Source organism: Megascapheus bottae, chromosome 27 (genome assembly GCF_031878675.1).
Source record: "Megascapheus bottae isolate mThoBot1 chromosome 27, mThoBot2.hap1, whole genome shotgun sequence".
In the NCBI taxonomy this organism is placed as follows: domain Eukaryota; kingdom Metazoa; phylum Chordata; class Mammalia; order Rodentia; family Geomyidae; genus Megascapheus; species Megascapheus bottae.
Window position 1 is genome coordinate 21,887,570 of NC_143535.1, and position 14,597 is coordinate 21,902,166.

The 14,597-nt window shown below is 41.2% G+C and overlaps 1 protein-coding gene across 3 annotated transcripts in view; it reads left to right on the top strand.

The window, feature by feature from the left end:
• Positions 1-3,922: 3,922 nt before the first annotated feature.
• Zbtb44 (zinc finger and BTB domain containing 44) overlaps positions 3,923-14,597 on the top strand; it is a 45,444-nt gene continuing 34,769 nt past the window's right edge. For all 3 annotated transcript variants that reach the window (XM_090319738.1, XM_090319741.1, XM_090319739.1), the window contains exon 1: positions 3,923-4,368. The gene's annotated coding sequence lies outside the window, so the exon portion shown is untranslated. The remainder of the gene's footprint in view (positions 4,369-14,597) is intronic.

Consider the following 14,597-nt stretch of genomic DNA (forward strand, 5'->3'; position numbering starts at 1 on the left):
TACAATCGATCAGCTCTAGACAGTAGAAAACATAATAGGACCAACAACCTAGTCTCTTAAAAGTACTGTGGGTAAGAGAGAAAAATAGAGAGGTTTTAACAGATATTGCAACTAAAATCTGACAGGGAGATAGGTTAGTGGTTGCCTGGAGCTTAGAGATTGGTAGGAAATGGGAAGTAACTGCTAAAGAGTATTGGTTTCTGTGATGGGAAAGTTTAAAAATGAAACTGGGGATTATACACTTCAAAAGGGTAAATTGGGGGGATGGGGGGGCTGAGAGCATGGCCTCGTGGTAGAGTGCTTGCCAAGCAAGGCATCTAAGCTTGAATGGTTGTTATTCATCTCAATAAACTGCCACATGCATATTATATAGTATATACATTATGCACTATAGTGTGCTTTACAAATAGTATGGGCATATTATAGATAGAAAAGAGATCTCATGTGTACATATACAGAGATCTGAAAATGGAGAGGAAATTAGCCAAGGAAAAGATCATAATGTAACCAATGTGAGAAAGAGCATGGTATTTTACATGTGAAGAAAAACTAACTCTGCAACTGGCATTTCCTTAAGGAAGACAGTGAGAGAAGCTGAAGACTTGGAAGGCCCCAGACCCCAGAGTGCAGTGAAAGGCATGCTAAGGGACTTTAGCTTGAGAAGACTAGGAAGCCACTGTTGGGTCATATGACTGCCATGTATTACAATTTTGCCTACTGCGTAGAGAATAAAAGATTAAGAGTTTACTTAGGAACAAGATGAATGTTCCTTTAATTCTCTAGACACAAACTATCTCATCTTCTTCTAGGATGGTGACTCTCTGGATGGACAAATTCACCAGGCCTGATTAGTGGAATTGAAATTCAGTAGAGTAGTGAATAGGTGAGCTGATGTGCCCAATTGAAAAATGAGTGAAATAGGAGCACTGGAAAAGGAGCAAGTTTCAGTGGAAAACAGTGAGATTAATCTTTGTTTATATTGTTGAAATGATCTAATAAGGAAGCAAGGTTGACTTGTGCAATAATGGGCTGTCCTCATTGGAATGATTCAAGTCAGGCTAGAGATCTTTCTGATGAAAGCATTCTTCCTCTTGGAATATGTTTTGAACTAGATAAATTCTCACTCAGCTGTAATGACCATGAGAAAGTGCCATCCTGCCAGAAACTGCCAGAATTTGGTATCCCAAACATTGCTCATGGTAAAAACAAAACCCCTGGAATCTGCCTGGAGTTTGAATTCCTTAGAATCATCTGCTCCAGGTTAATAATTAAAGGTTCCTCATTCTGTCTAGTTTACTTCACCTGTGTACAGGGTTCTGATTTCACAAAAAAGTCCTCCCAGCAGTATTGTTTAGCCTAGTGTCAAAAAAAGGTGTATATATTTCAGCCACCCAAAGACAAGTCTCTGCTAGCTCAAAAAGAAAAGACGTGGGAGGGTACAGAAGCTACAGAAACTGTCCCTGCCCAAAGCCAAAACAGAGAAGAGGGTTCTTGCAATAGTTAATCTTCCATATGTATATTTTCTCACACTCCAAGCATCTAGCATAGTGCATAAGGCCCCATTTGATGGTTTATGAATTCTTCATATCTAGAGTAGGGATAAGATGGGCAGGTGAAAATTATTGAGCTATTTCCACAGCCTGGATATGATAAGAGATCTATGTCCTATGATATAGAGGGATGAGAAAGGGGAGAGGAGATAAATAAGGGAAGCAATTTTTGTGAATGTGTCAGTTCTGCCTATCTTAGAATAAATGGAAGCTGTGATGGCAGTTCCCTGAGCACAATTAGTAAAGACATGCATAATGGTCTTTCATTGACTGTCCTATTAAATGTCCTAGGATAGGTAGGCTTGGATTCATTTGGCTACTTGATTCCCACCAGATTCTTCTCCTGTTGTTTACCTTGTACATTTTCACACCCCCCCCCCCAAACCTCACGAGGGCCTGGAGCTCAGGCACATCTTCCAGAGCCTTGCTTGGCAGCTATCATGTTTCTTGGCCTTCTCCTTCTTTCTCCTTCAAAAACTCTGCACCAACCCATCCTAATTTGCAACTTTCGGATTGGGTTCATGTTTGAAATGGATAGGATGAAAATGGTGTTGAGAATATTCAAATCTAATGGATTAGGTTGTTGTAAGGATGAGAATTCAATACATGATAGAAACCGTCCTAGAAATTGCAAAATCTACACAAATAGAAACCGGTTTTATTGCCTTTATTTATAAAGTAGATTTTGTTCGAATCAGAAACCCAGCACTGGTGGCTTATACCTGTCATCATAGCTACTCAGGAGGCTGAGATCTAAGGATGAAGGTTCCAAGCCAGCCCGAATAGATGAGTCGGAGAGACTCAACTCCAAGTAACCCACCAAAAAGTTGGAAGTGGGGCTGAGGCTTAAGTGCTAGAGCGCTAGCCTTCAGCAGAAAGAAAGCTAAGGGAAAGCACCCAAGCCCTGAGTTCAAATCCCAATACCGGCCAAGTGTGCACATGCATACACAAAGAATTAAAGAGTGCGGGGCATTTGGCTTCTGTTTTCTCTGGAAGATTAATGGGAGATGTTGTCAGGTGTTTCAGGAGGAAAAAAAAAAATCTAATTTACATCTCAGCTGACCTCAAGCCAACTTTTGCACAAATCCCGTAAAGTTAACCGGTTTAAAAAAAAAAAACTGTAGGTGTGGGAAAACAAAGTGTGCAAATGCAAAGCATACAGAATACTATCCTCCACCAGCTGCTTGGGGAGTAGTGATTAATGCCTCCTCTCCTACCCACCAAATCCTCGGATCTCAGCTGGGAAGACACGCTGACCCAAGCCTAGGGATGCGGGAGTTGGTTGTTGTTTTAACATTTTACATAGTTAACTTTACAGGTGACCAAGAACTCCCCTCTAGGTCCGGCTGGGTGACCTGCCTACCGCCTCCCTGGAAGCCCAGAGAAGGCACAGTGTACCTTAGAACTACAGCTTCAGACTAGAAAAGCTGGGGGGAGGGACAGCTTCGTGCAACCGTCTTCAGGTTGCCTGTGTGGCGGAGACGAACGGGCTTTGACTTGGGAGTGGATTTTTCTAGTCATCTCACAATGACATTTCCTGGCCAGGTCAACCAGGAAAGTGCTAGAACAATCTTAAGAGCACTGCAAGGGTGCCAGAGGAGCCCAGGAGGTCCGGGATCTGAGACACCTGGCGGGGAAGGAGGGTTCGGAGCCGGCCAAGACAGCAGGCACCGGTCCCTGGTGCAACCCCTCGGGCAGGCCTCAGTTTCCACGTTGTGACAAGTGTTCGTGCTAACGACTGACCTCTCTCTGAGAGTGGAGCTGGGGTGTTGCAGTTTGAGGCAGCGCTGCAGAAACCACACGAGAAAGCCGGGTTCCTTTCGTCTTTAGTTCAAAGGAAGAAAAGAAAGAAAACCACCACCCGTGGAGTAACACTTCCCCTCGGCTTCGGCGAGGCTGACGACCAGAGGACGGGCGCGCTGGACAGGGCCTGTCCACCTGCACACGTGCACACAGGCCGGACGCGGTCGAGGCCCCGCGGGGGCTTCCTGGTCTGGCGGGCATCGACAACGAGACCCGAAATCGCCACCGCCGAGAAGCCAGGACGAGGAGAGCCTGTTGTGCGCTTGTGCAAGGGCCGGGTTTCCTCCCCCTCGCCTCCCCCCCCCCACTCCCAACACCGCCCGCCCTTCCCGCTCCCCTCGGGCCCCGCCCCCGAGCACGCGCAGCCCCGCCCACTTCCCCTTCTCTTCCACACAGCCCGGCCGTCCGCGCAGAGCATTGTGGGACACAAACAAAGTGCCCCCCAAACAGGCTGGAGTGAGCGGAGCGGTAACGGCGGCGGCGGCGCCGGCCCGCACGCGCGTGCGGCAGCAGCGGCAGCGGCAGCGGCGGCGGCGGCGGCGGCGGCGGCGGCTCCCTCCCAGCCTCCCCTCCCCTTCACTCCCCTCCTTCCCACCCCGCCCCGCCGGGAAAAAAAAAAAACGCGAGCCGTCGCTGCGCTCCCCAAACGGCCAACCGCTCCCAACGGCCGCCTGCGCACGGCTCCCCGCGGCCCCCCCTCAACCCGGACACCACCCCCTCGCTTCTCCCCTCAGGGCCCTCCGGACAGCGGAGGCGCCCTCGGCCCCGCGTCACGCAGCCTTCCCACCTCACGGGCACGCCGGCGGGCTGTGCCGCCATGCCCCAGCCGCCGGCGGCTCCCGGGCCTAGGCGCGGCGGTCCGAGATAGGGTCCCTGAGCCTCCCGGGGGAGGAGAGGGAGCCCGGCGCGCGCTCCGCCCCCTCCCCCCGGGCCGCCGCCGCCGCCGCCGCCGCAGCCTGGCGGGGAGGAGAAGGAGCAGCAGCAGGCCTCCGGGCCCCGGCGCCGCCGCCCGCAGGTAACGGGGAGGGAAGGGAGGGCGAAGGCCGGGGGGGGGTCCCCCGCCGTAGAGCGCCGCCGGGGCACCCCGGGCGCGCCCGCCTGGGGCACTGACAGGCACCACGCGTCGCCCACCTGGACGCGGGGCGGGGGAGGAGAAGCCCGGTCGGGTGGCCCCACACCGGCCTCGAGAGATCACACCCCCCGCGGGGTCCCCCTCCTCCCCGCGGCCGGCGCGCCGTCCCCCGGATCTCCCCGCCGGGCTTCATTTGCACGTCTGTAATGCCCAGACCGAAACCCCAGGCTGGCGGACGTGTTCCCCACCTGGTGTTTATCCCCCCCGCCTCGCCTCGCGCTGCTTTTTCTCTGGTAGTGGAAAGGAGAGAGAGAAAAAAAAAAAAGGCACTTTTTTTTTTTGGTCAATTTATTATTATTATTTTTTTTTAATTGTAAACAACCTCTTTCTTCCCTACCTGAGGATCGCTCTGTCAGTTTTATTGCCGGCCTAATCCGACAAGGGGATGAAACGACGAGCAGGTTAGGCTTGAAGAAACGCATGACACGTATTTGAGTCGATTTAGTATCAAGCCCAGTGACCCCTGGACTGTAAAGAAGATCCAGAGCTTCATTTTCTTTTTTAGCCCACAGAACGACTGTTGAGAGTGGGAGAATTATTCTCTTCAACTTCTGCTTATTCCTTGAGTGCTTTATTTTGGAGACAAGCTAAATACCAGAAGGAAACTGCGCTGTATGTGAGATATGAAAAGACTGTGAATAGCTAAACGTTTTTCATGGTTTTCTGTTGCCTAGGGTTTTAGTTGTAACTCTTGGATTTAAATGTTTGTGTGTGTTCCTTTTCTCCTTTTCTACTTCACTTTGACCTCTAGTAAATTAGAAATATCTTTCCCTTATTGTATGTGCAAACAACTCGATTACATACATAAGTTACAAAAACTAGCTTTCCTTATTTTGTGCAACACTGCCAGGCGTTTTACACACGCAGTCTTAATTCTCACAACAACCTAATCGATGTAGATATCATGACTTGTTTATAGATGAGACGAAGTTTGTGACATTAAATAACTTGTCTTCAGCTGTGCAACTAGAGGGAAATTTGAAGCCAAATATAATTTCAGTGTAGGTGTACTTCATGATGTGTTTCTCAGTGGTACAATTCTTTTACCTTGAGAAAATTTTCAGTCTTACAGAAACTAGGGAGAAAAATAATAGAGAAAAATAATAAAGAATATCCCCACACGTTGCTACTTTTGTTTACAGCTCTTTGGGCAGTTATGTTAACTTGTCCTGGTTTTTTCTTTTTTCTGTGTGTGTGTGTGTGTGTGTGTGTCGTGATCACCTATCTGCTTCCCAAATGTTAGAATTACAGGTGTGGGCCACTACCTTTGGTGTCCCTTAATTATTTCAGCATACACTCACTAAATATATTCAGCTAATTCCAATATCAATTACAGTACTTATCAAAGTTAGCATATTCAAAATTTCTTGTGTTTCAAAGAGTCTTTGAAACCCTCTTTTCAGGATGTAGTCAAGGAAAATGCATGCTTTGCCTCTGGTGATTGCAGTAGTTCCTTCCTTTTGTTACCCAGTACCCATGACTTTTTCCTGAATCTGATTGACCAAATCGGTAGTCTTAAAGAACACACTCATGTTCTGATTTTGCCCATACCTTCCTCATGTCCTTTTCATTTTTCTTTCCCATTGAATTTCCAAAAGCTCTGTAACAACATTAAAACTCAGAAATATTTAATAGATGATGTTCTGTACCTCATATTTATTGCATTGTATAGGAGATAGTGTCAGATTTCCACACTGATAACAGTACTAAATATAACTATCTAGTAAAAGTGATGACCACCAGACTTGTGATTTGTTAGTTTTGGAGTCTCTGGGTAATTCCTTCATTAGATACTTGACTTAATCACTTTGTCAGTCTTCAAAATAAAGAATTGGGAAATAGTCTCCCTCAATAGCTTTTTTGGGGGGGGCTTTTTGACTGTGTGCGTGGTTGGTTGGTTGGTTTGTTTGTTTTTGCATAAAGCTGGTCCACCACTTGAGCCATACTTCCACTTTTGGCTTTTTATGCTGGTTAGTTGGAGGTGATTCTCGGATATTTCCAAGAAGAGACAACTAAGAAATTATTTTGATCGATCATGAATTTATAGTTATGTCTTCTATTCAAATTTGGCATAGCAGACTTTTTGTTCTTTGATTCTATATTTGTCTTTTGTCTCAAATGAAAATCTTGCTATGAAGTATAATTAATATGCTTATTTGCTTTCTGTCATGTACATAAATTATTTTTAAATTAAGATATTACTGCTTAGTAGTTGGAGATTTCATTGTATTTCTTTTCATCCCTAAATTATACAAAGGATGTATAATCAGTACTATGTTCAAAAGTTACTTAAAATACTTATTACCCAAACAATTTAATTGTAGTTTGCATTTAATTGTAGTTTGTATTTTTCAGTGCAGGAAGATTAGTTGTGTATAAGATGTGTTACTTAACTTTTTTTTAAGTTTCAGATTTAGATTTTCATTCCTTTGGCAAAAGGAAAGTGCTAAATTTAATATTCAAAAATTACCAAAGACATAGATTTTAAGCTTGTTTTGCAGATGTCATATTCTTAAATAAAACTTACATAAAAGTAGAACTGCAGCTTTTATTGGAAATTGTTTTTAAAGAGGCATGTTGCTGGTAGCGTTTTTATGAATCCATCTAGTTTTATGCCACACAACAAAGCTAGCATACATATGTTCTCTGTAGATAGAAAGACATTTGAACATGTGATCAGGCAAAGATAGCACTTTACATTTGAATTGGATCACATTGGATAGAAATTCCTAACTGTGTGGTCTTAGTACTATGTTGAAATGGCTTTAGGCGCGTTGTAAGGCGGAGGACGGGCAGTTTATTGGTTTAATATCAACCAGTTGTGAAAAGTGAAAGTTGTACTTACATTGTACAAACCATTGATGCTTTTGGTAACAACAGCAAATGTTTATTTGCTTCAGAATGGAGTGGGATGGTGGAGGGTTTATGTGCTTTGGGCCCTTACCCTTCATTCTGTCTTTAATCATAGACTACCCAAGATTATTAGAAAACAAATGAAAGAGATTGCCACAAACAGTTGTAAAGACATGCAGGTATAGGCATACTGTAGAAAGAGCCTATTGTACACTGTACAGACTAAATTGATAATTGTTAATGTCTTGTATCTTTTCTGTATACCAGCTATGCAAGTAATTTTGTATATTATCTCAGGTCAATCTCACATTAATCAATTGATGTTGCTACTAATATCTCATTTTGATAGTAAGGACACTGGTATCTAAGATTAAATGATGCAGCCTACCATGTCACAGCTAGTTAGTGCTAGACCCAGGTTTCCAACTCAAGTCTGTCTGCAGAGTTTGCTTTTGTCTGCTTGCTAAACCGCAACTAAATGTAACTAGTCATAGAGTTTATAACTATTCATAAGTAAACTTTCAATCATGACTTATTCAGTCATCTTGATTAAGGAACTATATGACTAATGTTTATCCTACAGGAACATTGAAGTTGTATGCCAAGTCACATGTACTTGTTGAGTCTATTATACATCCTTAGATTTCCCCTTCTAAGAAATACAGGAATTACACATACACACAGAGGTATGAAGAACTTAGATAATACTTATAGGTTGATTGGTGGCTCTTGGTAGAGCAGCTAACTAGCACCCACTAGGTCCTAAGTTCCAAACCTCAATATTGCCCCTCCCCAACAAATAATAAGTGTCCTTGGACACTTGTTTTTTTACTTTTTAAAGAAAATTTATTGTCAGGATAATGTATAGAGGGGTTGCAGTTACATTTGTCAGGTAGTAGGTGCATTACTTCTCACACATTGATACTCCTCATGTTTTTGTTCCCATTTTCCTCCCCCTACCCTCCCAATCATCTTGTTTCCCCCCTTCCTTTCCCTTTTCAAATGAAGATATATACAGTATACAAGGTAACAAAGTCAGATACAACAACATGAGGTTAACCACAAGGGTAAAAAAAGAGAAGAGAAATAACAGTACATTAAGAATAACAATCACATAAACCTCTTGTTTCCGTATCCCAGAGTTCATTTCATTTAGTCTTATCCTGTATGACCTTATGTACGTAGGTTTTGAGCTATTGTAATACTCTGCTAGGAAAGACCTAGATGTGTTCTGATTTTTACAAGTGAGGGAAACCATGGAGCCTATGTTCCTTTGGGTCTGGCTTAATATGATTTTTTCCAAGTCTTTCCATTTCCTTACAAATGGGGCGATGTCATTCTTCCTGATGGCAGCATAGAATTCCATAGTGTGTAAGTACCACATCTTCTTGATCCATTCATCTACTGAGGGTCATCTGGGTTGGTTCCATATCTTAACTATGGTAAATAATGCTGCAGTGAACAGGGGCTTTAGTATGTCCTTTAGTATGGGTAAATGGCCTTGGACATTTTTTGTTCAAGGCTAGCACCCTGCCACTTGAACCACAGCACCATTTCCCATTTTTTCTTCGAGTGTGGTACCAAGGAATTGAACCCAAGGCTTCGCACATGCTGGGCAAGCACTGTACCAGTAGGCTATGCTCTAAGCCCCAGTAATAATTCTTCAATAGTCATTTTTAAAGTAAAATATCAAAACTCAAAATAGATTGGATATAGGGGAAAAATGAGAACACACCATCATAAAATGGTAATGATAGAAAATAAATACAGCTATCTAGGCATTTATTTGTTCAAGGCCCAGGACTGGCAAAAAGAAAAAAAAATATTGGGGGAAGTGATTTAAAATATACTTTTATTTAAAAAAACTATGGACAGCTGCATAAAACCATTAAAATATAGTGTATCCTTCTCCATGGTGAATCTTTTAAGGTTTTAGCCTTGTAAAGAATAAAATTCCTGTGTTGTTGAAAATGATCAGGTATCAAAAAAGACTTAAAGGGCTAGGAGTTTGGCCTAGTGGTAGAGTGCTTGCCTAGCATGCACGTAGACCCAGGTTTGATTCCTTGGTACCACATACATAGAAAAAAGCTGGAAGTGGTGCTGAGGCTCAAGTGGTAGAGCTCTAGCCTTGAGAAAGTCCAAGGACAGTGCTCAGGCCCTGAGTTCAAGCCCAGGACTAGCCAAAAAAAAAAAAAAAGATTTTTAAAAAGGGCACCCACATTATTTAAGAGATGCTTAATAAGGCTCTTTGACCTATAATTTTTAATATCCTTATAAGTATATGTATCAAAAATAGCTTGTCATAGTTTTCCAACAATTATAAAGACTGCTATTGAATATTATTTATACTTTAAAAAAAATCTTTAAGTAGTTGTAGAAGGAAGTTTAACATGTCAGTTTATGAGTACAGTGCATCTTAATGTCATTCCCATTTCTCCCAACCATATATGAACCTTATATAGATTTTTTTGTTTAAAATACCACTACTTTCACTACAGTTATCATACTTTACATACTTCACAATAATTGTTTAAAATCTATCTCCTCTTAAGCTGAAAATCACAGATTTTCTTTGTTTTCATTTGTGTATTTTTGTGTATTCATTCTTCTTTCCATTTTTCTTTTTGCATTTCATCTACCTCGTAGTAGACTCCTTCCATTCTGATTTGAATCTCCACTGCTTATTTCCTTTTGTCTTTTTTTCCTCTGTTAAGGTTTGAACTCAGGGCCACTAGGCTTTCTTGCTAACAGATGACGCTCTAGCTCCTCCAGTCCAGCCTTTTTGCTGGCTCTTACATGTGGAGTTTCTATTCTACCCAGTCTGGTTTTGAACTACAGTCCTTAGATCTCAACCTCCTGAGTAGCTAAAATTACAGACAACAAAAAGGTTCCTTTTTGTTGGTTTTTTACTACATTAGGAAGGCAGTTGCTTTTTTCTTTGCTATCTTTCCCACTCTATGAAACTAAGCAAACCTTACCTCTATAAGAGTTATTTTATTTACAATAATTATTGGCTCTGTTTTTGGCTCACTTTAGTTCTTGACTGTTACTAATCCTGCCTGGGAATAATTTAAGCTTCTCTTTCTCCATTTTCCTCACTGCTAAAATAAAGATTCCAAATGATCCCTATCTCAAAAGGTTATGTAAAAATAAAGTCATTTAATATATAAAATATGAACAATATCCTGGTGCTAATAACTCACATCAGAAATCTAGAACACTGTCTGGCACATATTATTAACTATTAAAATATAGTTGTTATTACTGCTAGTAATAATAATTTACATATGTGAGGGAGTTTGAAAAAACATTCTCTAATTTCTCTGTTCTGTAAAAATATGAGTATATTCTCTTGAATTTTAGGTTCATTTCCATAACTCTCTGTTGAACCCATTTCCTTCCAGCTAATCCCTTTGCTGTCTTTCAAACAAAGCTACTTCATATTGAATTGTCTGTTTTCAAGTTAAACTCCCAAATCTGTGTATTCTTTCTCTTTGGCTATTGCACTCTTGTTTCTAACTACTTCTTGCTGCATGCTATTATAAGGTCTTTTGATTTCTATGTTTGATTTGTAGCACTTGATATTGTCAGTTATTCCTTAAAATATACCTACAACCCATAGTTTTTTTTATACACACATGCACACACACACACACACACACACACCTTTCCTTACCTTATTTTCCCTTCTCATCTTTAACTAAAGGTTTATCAATTTTATTCATTTTTTTCAAAGAACCAAATTTTGGTTGTATGTTTGTTGCATTCTTTGTTAATTTTGTTCTTTTTCTAGCTTCTTAAAAAAGAATATTGGAAATATGACTTTAGTGAAATGGATATGATAAAATTTCTTATAACTTATGAATACAATTTAGTGGCTTCAAATATTTTTCTTTTTCTTTTTCTTTTTTTTTTGCCAGTCCCAAGGCTTGAAATCAGGGCCTGAGCACTGTCCTTGGGCTTTCTCAAGGCTAGTGCTCTACCACTAGAGCCACAGCACCACTTCCAGTTTTCTGGTGGTTAATTGAAAATAAGTATTTCATGGACTTTCGTGCCAGGGCTGGCTTTCAACCACGAGCCACTGGCGCTGGCTTGTGTAGTGTTTTACCTTTTTCTTTCAATGGAAATTTGAGTTGCTTCTATCTTGACTATTTTGATTAATGCCATTTTCAGCATTAATGTACAAAAATTTGTTTTTAAGTATATATTTAGCAGTGGAATTACTGGCTCTTTAAATTTTTTTTTTCCAATGCTGGAGATTAAACACAAGGACTCTGCCACTAAGCTGTGTGTCCCAAGTCTTTGGGGTTTGTTTTGAGACAAGGTCTTGCCATGTACCTCAGGCTAACTGATCTATTTGGTCTATTCTTTCCCAAAGCTCTTAATCTAGAAATGGATTATAACAGAAAATTATTGACATCTTTGATTAAAAAATGACTAGTTATGACTGAAGTATATAATTGTAGAATGCTAACTACTAGCATGTGCAATGCCCAGGATTCAATCTTTGGGTACAAAAATACAGATAATGGGAAAAAATACTATCTATTGAAGCTATGTGGTGTATTTTTTTCTTTTTATTTCAATTTTATGATTGAGGTGATGTACAGAGGGGTTACAGTTACGTATGTGAGGTAGTGAGTACATTTCTTCTTATATTGTTACCCCCTCCCATGTTTTTCTCCCATTTTCCCTCCCTCCAATCCTCCCCCAAGTTGTCAACTTCATTTCTAACATACTGTCTTGTGAATACGTATCTCTGGCGTCTGTCCCTGAGCTTGTTTACTAAAGGCTAGTGCTCTACCACTTTGAGGCACAGCACCACTCTGTTTTCTGAAGGTTAATTGGATATAGATAAGCCTAGCACTGGTGGCTCATCCTATAACCCTATCTGCTTTGGAGATTAAGATCTGAGGATCACAGTTTGAAGCCAGTTCTAGCAGAAAAGTCTTATCTCCAATAAACTACTCAAAAAAGCTGGAAGAGGCACTGTAGCTCAAGTGGTGGAGTGCCAGCCTTGAGCACAGAGGCTCAAAGACAGTGCCCAGGCCCTGAGTTCAAGCCCCAGGACTGGCTAAAAATAGTGTCTCATGGACTTGCCTGCCTGGGCTGGCTGGCTAGCATCAAACTGCAGTTCTCAGATCTCAGCCTCCTGAGTAGCTAGGATTTACAGGCATGAGCCACCTGCCCCTAGCAACAGTTTACGTTTAAAAAACTGTGTGGTTTGTCTTTACTAAGACTTGCACCAAACTGTTTGTAGCAGCTTTTTTACAATAAATAATTCAAGGCTAGGCACCAGGGCTCACACCTGTAATCCTAGCAACTCTAGAGGCTGAGATCTGAGAATTCTGGTTCAAAGCCAGCCAGGGAATGAAAGTCCATGAGACTCTAATCTCTGATTAACTACCAGAAAACCAGAAGTGGCACTGGCTCAAAGTGGTAGAGCATTAACCTTGAGCTGAAGAGCTTAGGCACAGTGCCTGGGCCCAGAGTTCAAGCCCCACAGCTGACTAAATAAAGAGTTCAAACTATTTACAATAACTAGACTCAGTAGTCTGTCAGTAGTTAAATGACAAATCACTTATGGTATTACATCAATGTTATGGAATAGTCCTCGACAGTTAAAAGGACCAAAAAATCATCAGCTTATATTGATGTTAACATGAATGAATCTGAGAATTAGATCAAGTGAAAGAAGCCATAATTATATCAAGTTATATCATATAGTATGATTCCATTATATAAAACTAGAAAAGTACAGCTAGTCCAAAGTGAAAAAATCAAATTGGTCCTGAGACAAGAAAGGAAAAGGAGACTACAAAAAAAGACAAACTGGGGCCGGGAGTTTGGCCTAGTGGTTAAAGTGCTTGCCTAGCACGCATGAAGACTCGGGTTTGATTCCTCGGTACCACATACATAGAAAAAAGCCGGAAGTGGTGATGAGGCTCAAGTGGTAGAGCTCTAGCCTTGAGAAAGCCCAAGGACAGTGCTCAGGCCCTGAGCTCAAGCACAGGACTGGCAAAAAAAAAAAAAAAAAAGACAAACTTAGGAGAAAGGTTCTTGTTGATGATGTCATATATGTTATAACTCATCAGATTGTACACTTCAATTATGAGTTTATTGCATCACTTATATCCTAGTAAACCACTTAAAATAATTTTGAAAGAATCTATGCTGGGAACATACATATTGATACATACTGTTGATTCTCTAAATATATTAGAATTGCTAGATTAGTAATCCAAATAGTAGATCCCAACAAGAGTTCCTTGGACAGAGAGAGAGACAGAGACAAAGATAAAGACAGAGAGAATGAATAACTGAATCCCTAGCAGAGGGAAGAAATGTATATAACATCCGATCTGGAAGAAATGGTTTTATTCAAAGAGTTAAACCTTTTATTCTGTATAAGTCTATAGTCTAACATTTGTGAATTTTGTAGATTAGAACATTGATGCTTGGTATTATAAAAAAATTGTGATTGTGATAATTGCTAAGAATGACTGTGTCACAGTACTATAAAATATATGTAAAATACTTAATCATAACAATAAATAGAAAAGAGAGCCTTGGAAGGAAAGGCAATGTAGCTTAGTAATTAAGTAAGAACAGGATTTAATTAAAAGCCAGAAGTTCTGAGTTGGGAGTTGGTAAAGTCACCTATTTTGTGATCTTTATTTTCCCTGATCTGTAGTTTTCTAATCTATGTTGAAGTTTAAGATTCCCCCCAATAGGTTTGAAAAGAAATTGTTATTTGGAAGTGAAATACAAATGGAAGGCATTGCTGACATCTAGGGTGAAGAAAAAAGCAAAATAGAGCATGGAGAGGGAGAGTAGATATGGGTAAAAGCAGCCTAAGCACCTAAAGCCAGAATGCACATAAATCACTGTATTTTGTATTTCTTTTTTGTCTGTTAGTCCTGGGGGCCCCTGTATTTTGTATTTCTCAAAACTTTTTGTATTTAAACATGCTGAACTACTAAGCAAGCACAGAGAATAAAATGAAGACAAGAGAACAAAACACTCTTGCCTCTAAAAATTACTTTATTAATAAATAGGTTATTGTTGGGCCAGGAGTGTAGCCTAGCAGTAGAGTGGCTTGCCTAGCATGCAAGAAGCCCCGGGTTCCATTCTTCAGTACCAATTACACAGAAAAACCCAGAAGTGGCGCTGTGGCTCAAATGGTAGAGCGCTAGCCTTGATAAAGCTCAAGGACAGTGCTCGGGCCGTGAGCTCAAGCCCAGGACTGACAAACAAAC